Below are 12509 nucleotides of genomic sequence, written 5' to 3'. Positions count from 1 at the left end.
TTAAAAGCATGTAGTGAATGTAATGGCACAGGCATCAGTGCTGTCATATTTAACCTTTGTAGTTCCATGATCTTCTTGAGCCATCTGCTGAGTCCAATAGACTTCTCATGTTGGCAGTTTTAGATGCATAAAATAAAAGAGATTACAAAGGAAGCCAATTATCCCCAGACATTATAAAATATTTTTAATTGTAAAATAGTAATATATCTGTTCCTTGATGAAGTCATTAAATTATAAAATTTAGTAGCAGGCCTAATAACCATTGTAATTTTGAAATAATAATGAGCATTTAGGAGAATTTGAGATATTGGCAACAACTGTAATCTAACAGGAATCTGTCTGTGATGTCTGTTGGCTATGTCACACTGATCCTGCTAACACTCCAAGGATCTGTTGCCAGCATTTGAAATAATAAGACAATGCCAGATCTCAAGTTAGAGATTAGTGAAAATAGAGGTATATATTTTTTCCCATACAAGTTGAAAATTTCTGGGGTTTCTCTCCAGAGGGGTCTCAAGTTAAGAACCCTATTTTAGGGCTGGGGAAAGAGCATAATGGTTATGCAGAAGAACTTTCATGCCTGTGGCACCAAAGGTCCCTGGTTCAATTCCCAGCACCACCATAAGCCAGAGCTGAGCAGTGTACTCTTTTTAAAAACTGCAAAACCAACCTATTTTAGGAGGGCTAGGGGATTGGTGTTTACTTTCTTTGGTTAAGGACCATGTTAGTTTATTGTTGTATTTTCCCCTGCTTCCTGGTCAAGGTGCTAGCGTGTATTGCTCAATAATAAACCTAACCCTAGCAAGAAGTGGACAGTTGCAAAGTTTCTATGTGTCAGCCAGCCTGTACTGTTCATTTCATGCATTTACCTCAGTCTACATAGATGGTATGTCTTAAATTGAAGCAGTCTGACTCCAGAGTGAATAAAAGAGTGACTGACATGCTTGAATCTTAGTCTCAAAAAAAATGGTAAAAATGAGCCTAACAGCCCCACAGAATTATAGTGAGGATTAGATATCACCATGTGTGAAACACGCAAACTCAGCCTTGAGTTAAGCTCATCAGACAGGAATGTTGCTATTACCTGGTCAACACAGATGAAAGGTCTTGAGGTGAGGCACTCAGTCACATTCATTCCCACAGTCTGGTGATGACTCCAGGAACCATGAGTTTGATTTGCATTTCTTTTTTATTTAATTTTTTATTTATAAAAAGGAAAGATTGACAAAACCATAGGATAACTCCACAGTTCCCACCACCAGCTCTCCGTATCCCATTCCCTCCCCTGATAGCTTTCCTATTCTTTATCCCTCTGGAAGTATGGACCCAAGGTCATTATGGGATGCAGAAGGTGGAAGGTCTGGCTTCTGTAATTGCTTCCCCGCTGAACATGGGAGTTGACTGGTTGATCCATACTCCCAGCCTGCCTCTCTCTTTCCCTAGTAGGGTGGGGCTCTGGGGATTTGGAGCTCCAGGACACAGTGGTGGGGTCATCTGTCCAGGGAAGTCTGGTTGGCATCATGCTAGCATCTAGAACCTGGTGGCTGAAAAGAAAGTTAACATACAAAGCCAAACAAACTGGTGAATAATCATGGACCTAAAGGTTGGAATAGTGCAGATGAAGAGTTGGGGGGCTCTCCATTTTGTAGGTAGCTAGTAGACATATTTTAGTTGTATTCCAAAGGGCCTGTGGCTATACTGGGTTTTTTTCCCTGAGCCTGAAATCTGATATGCAGGTGGATCCAAGTTATTGTCTGGGGAGATAATGTCATGGCTGGAAAAGGAACAGAAAGCTGGATTAGGGAAGAGAGTAGCTCCCTAATATGGGAAAGGGGTATACATATTGTTGACTGTAAATCCCATAAATTTTATTTGGTCTGGGGCCTGTATTCAGCTTAGGAGACTATGTGACCTCTGCATCCCTATAGATCTGAGCTCACATTCTGTGGTCATGAGTAGGAACATTCCAAGCTGCCCCAATATCGACCCATCTTCCTCAGGTGTAGCATAGAGTTATGTTGTCCATCCTCTCTTCGGAGGATGAAACGTTCTCTACTGTTGTTGATCCACATGGAGGGCAAGGTCCTATGGGGGGCACACAAAGGGATCTATTTTGTTGTTCCTGATAGAGATGACCAGTAACAATGGAGAGAGGGATTTATTTGAGGTCTAGGCCCATCATGTCTGTTTGGGAGACTCAGGACTCCCCGACTATGGCCCCAGCTGATGGGGTGGCCTGATAGTGACTAAAGAGTCATCCTTAAAGTATGCCAGTCTCTTGCCCTTATTCAGCTTTTGCAGTCCTTGCTTTGCTAAGGTTAGCTTTGGAGTGAGTGAGAGAACTGTAATAGGAAGTAGGTGAGAAGGGTATCTAAGTCTAATTAGATACTATTTCATTAGTAACTTTATACTGACTCACTGCAGACTATTGTGTACTTTTGCTTTCAGGTATATATTTTGCCCTAGTTTGTGGATACATGTGAACATATGCTCTATCTCACAGGACCTGGTCTATATCTAGGTTTTGGGACTTTGTTAGGAAGTGAACCACCTGTAATGGAATTAGACAATACTATGAAAGGAAAGGTATTTTTTGCATTTCTAATGAAGGAGAATGGAGATCAGACTCTGTCCAGCATTATAAGGCCTTGAAAGACTGGAAATTGTCTGGAGAGCCCCACACTTTCATTTGTCATTGAGAGCAGAAAAGACGCGTTAAGCAATTGGAGCTGGAAAGAAGTTCTCTTGCGAAGGGTTACTGGCCTCCCAGAAACCTAGGGCCCAAGTCTGCAGGGATGATGCAGTGCACTGGAATGGACCAGGCTTCACCATTCAAGTGCCAAGGAACCTTCATCACATGAGAGTTCCACCTTGCAGCTAGCAAAACAGGTGTGGCTGTTTAGCATTGTTAGGGCACATGTGACTGCCCCATTGCTGGTATGGACAGATTAGACTCCAGTTCTGAAACCTTCTCCTGCTTTGTGTCCTTGACTCAGCTTAATCACCTGGGATCTCTAGACCCCATTGTCCTCATGCATGTTTAATGAAGAGAATAATCGAACCAATCTCTTAGATTCATTTATGCACAGTGGATTATCTGAGATGGGTCTGATCCTTGGTGTACACCTAGCCACTGACAGCTTCAACTAGACATTGCTCTGAAGTTATAAATGCCAAGAGTGCTGGAGCTGGGCATCCTGATTTGATTTCATCCTTCCGGGTTCCAGCACCTTCATTTAGAAGGCTGCCCTCACAAAAACTCATGGGCAGGGGTGTGGGAGAGCTTGACCCCCTCGTGCACTGAGATTCCAGATTTGAAGTCTGACGCCAGTCTGCTTTGGAGGATTTTGTGTTTACCTAGACCTCTTTGATATGGCCCTTCAGAAAGAGAAATCCTTCCCAGAGGCCATTTCTTTGGAAATTTCCCCTAAAGGGCTCCATATTCAAGGGTTCTTGAGCTGAGCTGGGACGATAAAGAAATGACAGGCTTTAAGCTGTCTGAAGCAAGACTCGTGATTCTGTTCCACTCAAACAGTTCCCTGCTGCTTTTAATAGGAGATAGCACTTCTCCCTCTCTCCCTCTCCCTCTCCTCCTCCTTTACCAGGCAGGAGTGAGGGTGGGGCAGAGGAGTGCTCCTTTCAGCATCCTGGGCTGACTGCCTTGGATACCACCTGTGTGGCATATGATGATGTCACAGCTCTCCCTCCCCTCCATCCTGCCTCCAGTACCAGGGCTAGGAAGTCACTGCCTTTAAGCAGTGCTGTGTCTCTGACTCCTAATCAGTAGTTGGCCTGTGGGCTCAGGTGTAACACCCAAAGGTGACATTGCCTTCAAATCCAGGGTCTTCCAAGTCCAAACAGTTAAAGGCGCACAGCATTAGACTGGCTTTTATTTTTTATTTTATTTTTAAAATTTTTTTTCTCACTATTTAATTAAATTGTGGTTTATATAACTACAAATTAATAGGAGTGTACATAAACACCATTCCCGCCAAAAGACTGTGTCCCATCCTATCCACTACCCTATCACCCCCACCCTACCCCACCCCTTGTGAAGCTGAACATCCACCCTCACACTCCACCCAGGGTTTTTACTTTGGTGCCCTACTCCAAATTCAGTCAAATCTTACTTTGAGTTTCCCTTTCTGTTCTTCTTCCTCAACTTCTGTTTATGAGTGGGATTATCCCATACTTGTCTTTCTCTTTCTAACTTAGCTCACTTAGCAGAGACTGGTTTATATACAGAAGGCATTCATTGCATCAGTTTATCTATGAAGATAAATGATGAGAAGTGGGGCAGGGGGGATTCAGAGTGTACTTGTGGAATGGCTGAGAAAAATGCCCTTGACATTGATTTAGAATCAGAGGCTTCTGGGTGCTCTGTTAGAAGCTGCATCTTCATTATTTAATGAACCCTGGGATCCTACTTAGAGGTGGTTGTGAGTGAAGGCAGAGAGTCTCCGCCCTGGCGTGTAGCATCAGCCACATCACCTGTGAAAAGCAGTCAGACACCAGACAGGCCCCTGAAAGGAGATGACTGATGTCAGAAGCACCTCATGAGAGATACTTGTCCAGAAAGCCAGGTGTGGCACCTCCCACATAGCACAAAGGCTTCAGTTTTGTGCAGAGCAACATGCATCCAGGTGTGGACAGGCTCCCTGCAGTAGGTACTGTTGGTCTGACAGTTGTCAAGGGTGTGGGGTAGTTTGGGTGCTTAACACAGTGCTCTTGGTGCATGCCCATTTTAGATACACAGTGAACCCTCACCTGGCCTCAAGGACCAGGAAGGCAGCTGTAGGTGAAATGGGCAGGTCAAGACAATAAGGAATGGTGGAGAGTGTGGCAGATGTGAGTACACTCCCCTGGTCTGCAGGGAGAGAGTCAGTGTCACCCATGGATACAGACATAGGATAGAAATCCCACTTCGATGTAAATATACCAATTTGTAAACATTCTGAGGGCCCAGTTGCTTTCTACTTTGTATCGCTGGGCCCAAGGCCTAAAGGATCTGGTTTAGCCATTGCATTCTCAGCAATCCTCACTCAGCCCCCAAGCCCTGTGGCGAGGATATGCCAGCTAGTAGCTGCCCATTTCACAGGTGGGAACTCAAGGGCGTTTGGTTTTGTTTGTTTTCCCTTCAGGGTTATCTCTGGGACTGGTACTTTCATAGTTAGCACAGGGTGGGTACAGGTGAGGATGTTTAGGTGGAACAAGGAACAGTTGTTTTCGGGACAACGGCTGTTCTCCTTCAATATTCGGGGACTTTCCTGCTCATCTCTGATTGGTTGGCTAACATGGCGGAGAGTGTCCAAAATGGAGTCACTTTTGGTGCCCTAGATCTTTTCTCTGACCTCTTCATTCCCCCCTTGTCTTTTTTTTTTTAATTTTTTATATTTATTTATTTTCCCTTTTGTTGCCCTTGTTGTTTTAACATTGTTGTGATTATTATTGTTGTTGTTATTGACATCATCGTTGTTGGATAGGACACAGAGAAATGGAGAGAGGAGGGGAAGACAGAGAGGGGGAGAGAAAGATAGACACCTGCAGACCTGCTTCACCGCCTGTGAAGCGACTCCCCTACAGGTGGAGAGCCCGGGGCTCGAACCGGGATCCTTATGCTGGTCCTTGTGCTTTGCGCCATGCGCGCTTAACCTGCTACACCACCGCCTGACTCCCTCCCCCCTTGTCTTTTGCAACCTCTGGGCTGTACAGGCTCTCGTATGGGGAGGGCTCGGTAAGTCCTGGCCTGCTGCTGGGGGTTCCTGTGGTACTGGGGGAGGTTGAGGTTGACAGGGAGGAGGGTACCCTAGGAGGTCTTTTCGGGACCACCTTGGAGAATAGGGTAGAAGGGTTATTGGATAGGACAGGAAAATTTGAGAGGGAAAGGGAAGATAGAGAGAGAGAGAGAAAGAGAGATACCTGCAGACTTCACCACTTGAGAAGTGGCCCTCCCTACAGGTGGGGAGCTAGGGGCTGGAACCTTGCATTTTGTACTATGTATGTTTGACCTGGTTCACCACTGCCTGGCCCGCTAAAGGGCATTTGTATATGTCACACTCCACAGCCCACAGAGTAGTTCCACCTTAGTTATAGTTTCACTTCCTGTAGTCTTCTGAATAAAATATTTGGAGCCAGAGTAACCACTTTCACATTACTTATTGTTACGTGTCTTATTGTTCTGTGCTATTATTGCATACTGCTAGAGCTGTTTTATTCTATTATTGTTAATCTTGTACAGTGACTGATGTCTAAAGTAAACATTTGTAACATAGGACTGACTGTATGTGTAGGGGGAAACATTGTATAAATAGGATCCAGCACCAGCCATGATTTCAAGCACCCACTACACTCTTGAAATGTTCCTAATAGGGAAGACTTTGCCATTGCCGTTTCCAAACTGTTCCCATAAATCTCAGAGCACAGCTTTGTCTGATTGGGTTTCAGGCATGTGTGATACCACAGCCCAACAGCCTTTCCCAAACCAGTGTTCCCATGATTTTGTCAGAGAGAATTGGGGATACGGCCAGTGAGCAGCCTCCCCAAGCTAATTTTTGCCATTCATTATTTTAGAGAGAGAGGAGGGAGAGACACCTCAGCACCACTCTGCAATCCATGGCGTCCCCTCAGTGCCATGTGTGGGATTCTCATGTAATGTCAGGACTCAAACCTAGGACCTTAGGCATAGCAAGGCATGCACTTCAATGGGTGAATTATCTCTCGCCCTCCTTGAAGGAGGTTTTGTTCTGGAGAAGGTGTCTATCACTGGCAGTGACAGAGGCAAGATATTGTGCCTTCTGCTTGTTTTCAGCTTCTTTGGAGGCATGGGTTACTGACCTTCCATGCTGTCCAGTGTGTTGACATTGTTGTCACCTCTGTAGACTGAACACTTTGGTTAACTGATAGCCTCTTAGTAAAGGTATGAGTTAGACTTGAGAACAGGCTCCTCGTGTACTTGGAGCTTCTGATGCTGAGTCCAGGAATGAATACTGTAGCACTGGTCCTGTAGATGAGAACCTTATCAGCGGTACCCACTAAAGAGCAGAGTACCTTTGCCTCGTTCTGACAGTGAAATCCGAGACCCATCATAAGCACTAGAAAACAGGTAAAGAAATAATAATAATAATAAAAGAAACTCTATACTGAGTTTGGTTCTGTCTTAACACTGCTTACAGTCTTTTCAAAGAGACAGAAAGCTGAGCTCGACCATGAGGGTGTGATGTGACAGGCACTTTGAGGAGGGAACAGAAGAGCTATAAGAGATTGGAGGAGACACAGAACATCAGAGGATACAGTGATACCATAGCCAAATCTTTGAGAAGCCTGGAATATGGTCTGAGTCCCACTCCAGCAGGTGTGATGTGACAGAGGAAGAGAAAAGGAGAATGGAAAGTGATTTGGTTAAAGATGTGGGAGACAGTGGAATCACACAGGGCTTATGGACCTAGGGAAGACGAAAACATTCAGTCCACCTGCCCTACATTCTCCTCACTCAACCAATATCTTTTGGGAGCCAAGGTTGTATTCCAGCACCAAGAATAATGATGCAAGTAAGATGGAAGAGCCTTGTGGAGCTGTTCTTCCTCTTCCTCCTCTGCCTCCTTTTTCTCTTCTTCTCCTCTTTCTTCTCCTTCTCCTCCCCTCCTTCTTCTTTTCTTCCTCCTCCTCCTTCTCCTCCTCCTTCTTCTCCTCCTTCCTCTCCTCCTCCTCTTCTCCTTCTCCTCTTCCTCTACCACAAAGGTTATTGCTGGGGCTCAGTGCCTATACCATAATTTCACTGTTCCTGGTAGCCATTTTTCCCTTTTATTTTTTAATAGAGACAGAAAAATTTGAGGGGGGAAGGGAGAGACAGAAGGAGAAAAGAAAATGCATGTGCAGTGCTGCTTCACCACTTGTGACTCTTCCTCCTGCAGGTGAGGACCAGGGGCTTGAGCCTTGTGCATGGTAACCTGTGTACACCACTGGATGTACCACTGTGGAGGTTTGACCTCCCTTTATCATTCGTGTTTCATAGCAAACCACTGAATCAAAGGCCAGAATGCCCACCACCACCTCCTGGACTGCTCCACCAGGAGCTACGAATGAGAAAGAAAGAAGAGAGAGAGAAAGAGAGAGAGAGAGAGAGAGAGAGAGAAGGAAACGAAGGAAACTGTCTTCTGACAGATGAAAATCCAGTGTATCTTTATGGGAGCTCGGCCACACTCAGCCATTGACATGTTACCTAGGCTGCATTTGTGCTTCTAAGGTAGAGTTAAGTATTTGTCACAGAGATGCTGTGGCCTGCAAAGCCAAACAAATTTCACAATTTACCCTTTTTCAGAGGAAAAAGAAAAAGTCCAGTGACCTGCCAGTATTCTGCAACACCCAAGAAACCCTCCTTATCAGAGGAGAGGTAGAGAAAGAGAGAATTTCTCATCCTCCTGCCTCAATGTACTAGAAAGTACTAAGTTAGGCTGAGACAGCAGATAGGTGAATCTGGCTTTAGACTTATGGGACCACCTGCCTGTATTGGTACCCACAGATCCATATTTGTCCAGACAACAACAGATAGCACATCTGAGCTGTGGGAAGAGCAGTTGGATGAGAAAATCTCTCTTTCTCTACCTCTCCTCTGATAAGCAGACAGGAGGATTCTGTACCCTCATTCAAAACAATGGTACCGAGCTCTCTTTTTTGACAGGAACATATTTCTGTGATTTGCTGAGAAAAGCACAGCAACAAAGAGATTCAGTTGTAGTGACATACCATTTGAGACCTTAATTATGTCCACTGTTTATGGGAGCTTTTACATGTATGAGAGAAGATACCTAAAATGTGGAAGCCCCAGCATGTTAGCAAAACTTCTCTCTGAGAACTGGGAATTTGAGTGATTTAGATTTCTATTTACTTTTTTGGTACTGCTTGGGGTTTTCTTTTTAAAAAACCATAACATGAATCATCTTAAGAAAGAAGCACAGCTATTTTAATTTCAAAGAATAAATAAGAAAAATAGCTGCATTTGCACATAGGTGATAGAATTATTTATGTGGTCGTGATATAACTGTTAGGGATAAGCAGCCCCAGGGAATTCACCGTTAATTGGAACGGGAGAGAGAGCTTCAGAATAAGAGAGAGAAATAGGGAGTCAGACGGTAGCGCAGCAAGTTAAGCACAGGTGGCGCTATGCGCGAGGACCGGCATAAGGATCCCGGTTCGAGCCTGTAGGGAGGTTGCTTCACAAGTGGTAAAGCTGGTCTGCAGGTATCTTTCTCTCCCCCTCTCTGTCTTCCTCTCCTCTTTCCATTTCTCTCTGTCCTATCCAACAATAACAATATCAATAACAACAACAATAATAATAACTACAACAGTTAAAAATAGGGGAACAAGAGGGAATAAGTAAATACTAGAGAGAGGTGGGGAGAGAGAGAGAGAGAGAACATTGTAGGAAGTGAGAAAAGATGTGGCAGTCAGGAAATCTGAGGTAGTCAGCATCATAGAAGCATCCTAAGATGTAGATAGTCTTAGTTCATCAATGGTGTTTGGAATAACGGAGGTATAGGTTTTCCTCAGAACCACCAACCTAAGCTATTTTGAGAAACTTTTAAGTCAATTAAATCTGTGTTTAAAAACAGTGCGTTAGCGCCACCTAGTGCGTGCACTCTGTCACTTCTATTGCTCCATCTGAGTGGAAGCTTCCCTTCAGATTCTTTGTTTGATGTCCCAGCTTTGTTGGCATTTGCAAGGCAGGCCGCACGATGCCTCCCGGGGGTTCTGCAGAATAGTGGAAATGCTTCATTAATTTATCCCTTCCTCCTGTCTCAGCCGCACAAAGCCAGTCTTTCTGACTGCAGCAGCATAGTTTGGCAGTTGAAGAGCAAAAGGGTGCTTCCCTGTCAAAACCCATCTCCTCTCTTCTGTAGCAGCTAGGCCCTAGAGCTCAGTTCATGCTCCCCTGGTGGAAAGCCATTCTCCTGGCCTGACTGCCTTGGACTTTTGGCTGCTACACAGTCTGGCTTGTGGTGGGATGTGTGGTGTGTACTCAGGCCCTGGGTTGTGCTAGAGCCAAGCCACAGTCCCCTGGCCTATCTCCTCGACATTGCTCTAATTATCCACAGCACTTCCTAATGGGTCCCCCTCTGAAGCTCATGGGTCTTTGCAAAGAGCCTGCCTACTCACAGCATTCTCTACATTAGAGCTCTCTAGTGCATTCTGACAGTGCATGCGCGCGCACACACACACACACACACACACACACACACACGATCGGAATTTTCCTCTGGCTCTGAGCATTTCCTCCCTCAGCTGCTCCTGATGCTATTGGCTTTCTGCTTGGTCTCTGTGCTGCAACCCAGCTCCACAGACTCCTTTGCCCACCAGGTATTCACCCTCCTATCCCCTTCTCTCTTCCCCTAACCTTTCCCCATGACTCTCCACTCATCTGTCAGCTCTCAGGTGGATAGATATGTCTTCTTCAAGGGAGTCTTCCTGGAGTCAGATCCTTCTATCCACTCTTGGAATATGCCACATACTTTTTTTTCCTTCTACCTATTCCTCAGAGAACGTAGTGTGAGTCACACACAGTGCAGGTGTGTACCTGCCTTTAGCCCACAGCTCTCTCCAGACCAGTTGTTCTTAGTTAGAGCCACTCAGCTTCTTAAGTACAGGTGACATTATCTGGAGATGTTTTATGATATGTGGACCACAACTTTGGAAGGACGGTACTAGTAGCACCTAGTGAGTGGCAGCTCTGGCCCCACACAGGAAGCCCTGCTTCCCCAAAGCAAAAGATTATCTGGCCCAAGAGACTGTTTTGCAATGTCCAGGTGGAAATAGCCTGCCCATGTTCCATTGTAAATATATGAGGGCAGGAACCACAGCCACTGGGAGAGAGCATATTTTGTTGAGGCCCCAAATGTCATTATTAAAGACTGACTTGACAGTTCAACTCTGTAATGTGCTATACCTTAGACAGAAAGAGGGACCTTGTCATTCATGAGTAAAAAGACAAATTGACCTGGTTTATTCTTTATGGGCTAAATCACAGCCATTATATAAGACACTTGGGTCCAGAGAAATCCATCTTATATGTCTTTTCTCTAAAATTATTTAAGGTCTGAGCTGGGGAGATAGCATAATGGTTATGCAAAGAACCTTCCATGCCTGAGGCTTCAAGGTCTCAGGTTCAATCCACAGCACCACCATAAGTCAGAGTTGAGCAGTGCTGTGGGGAAAAAGAAAACAAAAATAGTTTAAAGTCTCATTTTAAACTGTATTCATATATGCCATTGATCTGTGTGCAACACAAGTTCATCTTGCATTTACTTAGTTGGGACAGCCCTCCCTCATCAGAAGTTGTGTTCCAGAAGAAGAAGTTAAGTGATCATACTACATGAAAGGAGGCTAAAAGCACTTAACCACATGTCAGGGGAGTTTCTATGGATACAGTCAGAAAAAAATTCAAATGTAAACTCTGTAGAAAATAGCTGAATTGATGTCTATTTTCTTGGGTATGCAAGCATCATCAAGGATATATATATAGTCAAGGGTCACTTCATGATGGGATATAGTCTGAATACGTCTTCGTTAGGTTATATTCCTCACTGTGTAGACATCACAGTGTGTAATAACACAAGCCTAGCTGGTGCAGACTACTGTAGGCATGGGCTCTGTGTTATAGCTTATTGGGACAACTGTTGTGTGTCCCATCCATGACTGACATCAAGTGGTGTGCAACGAGTCAGCTTAGACTGCTATGACAAACCACCATAGACAGGGGGTGGACCTTATAAACAACAGGAATGTAGTCTTCACTGTGCTATCAATAAATGTTGGCAAATCTAAATCAGAGTAGTGGCATATCAAGTATCTGGTGAGACATTGTTTTGTAGTCATTTCTTCACTGTATCCTCATGTGGTGGGGAGGAGCTCTCTGGGGTCTCTTTATAAAGACACCAGCATCATTTGTGAGCCCTCCACCTCTTTTTTTTTTATTTCTTTGTTGTTGTTGTTACCAGAGCACTGGTCAGCACTAGCTTATGGTGGTGTCAGATGTTGAACCTGGGTCCCCTGGAGCTTTAGGCATAAAATTCTGTAGTACTGCCAAGAGCACTGTCTGGCTGCCCTAGAGCGTTCTATTCCTTTCACCTGACTGCCTCCACCAACCTACTTCCAAACGCCATGCCTTGGGGAGTTAGGTTCAAACATGGTGAGAATAGACATATTCAACCCATTACAATCATGTAGAAAAACGTCTTTAAGGACCAGGTGGTGGTGTGCACAGGTGAATGCTTATATTACCATGTGCCAAAAGACCCAGGTGCAAGCCCCTGGTCCCCACTGGGGGGTGGGGGTTCACTAGCAGTGAAGCAGTGCTACAACTGTCTCTTCTTCTCTCCCTCTTTATCTCCTCCTCCCCTCTCAGTTTCTCTATGTCTTATTCAATAAGAGAAATAAAAAGAAAAAAAGTAGTCATTGGGAGCAGTGTGTTTGTCTTCCTGGCACAAGTCCCAGCAATTACCCTGGTGTCAAAAAAA

General features: G+C 44.8%; 1 protein-coding gene across 2 annotated transcripts in view; it reads left to right on the top strand.

Annotated features, from left to right (window-relative positions):
• The window catches only part of PTPRG (protein tyrosine phosphatase receptor type G), an 869661-nt gene that overhangs the window by 736653 nt on the left and 120499 nt on the right, over positions 1 to 12509 (top strand). The gene's annotated exons all lie outside the window — the stretch shown is intronic.

This window comes from Erinaceus europaeus, chromosome 12 (genome assembly GCF_950295315.1).
Source record: "Erinaceus europaeus chromosome 12, mEriEur2.1, whole genome shotgun sequence".
Lineage (NCBI taxonomy): Eukaryota > Metazoa > Chordata > Mammalia > Eulipotyphla > Erinaceidae > Erinaceus > Erinaceus europaeus.
The sequence above is the reverse complement of the archived record's forward strand: the minus strand, read 5'-3'. Positions and strand labels throughout refer to the sequence as shown.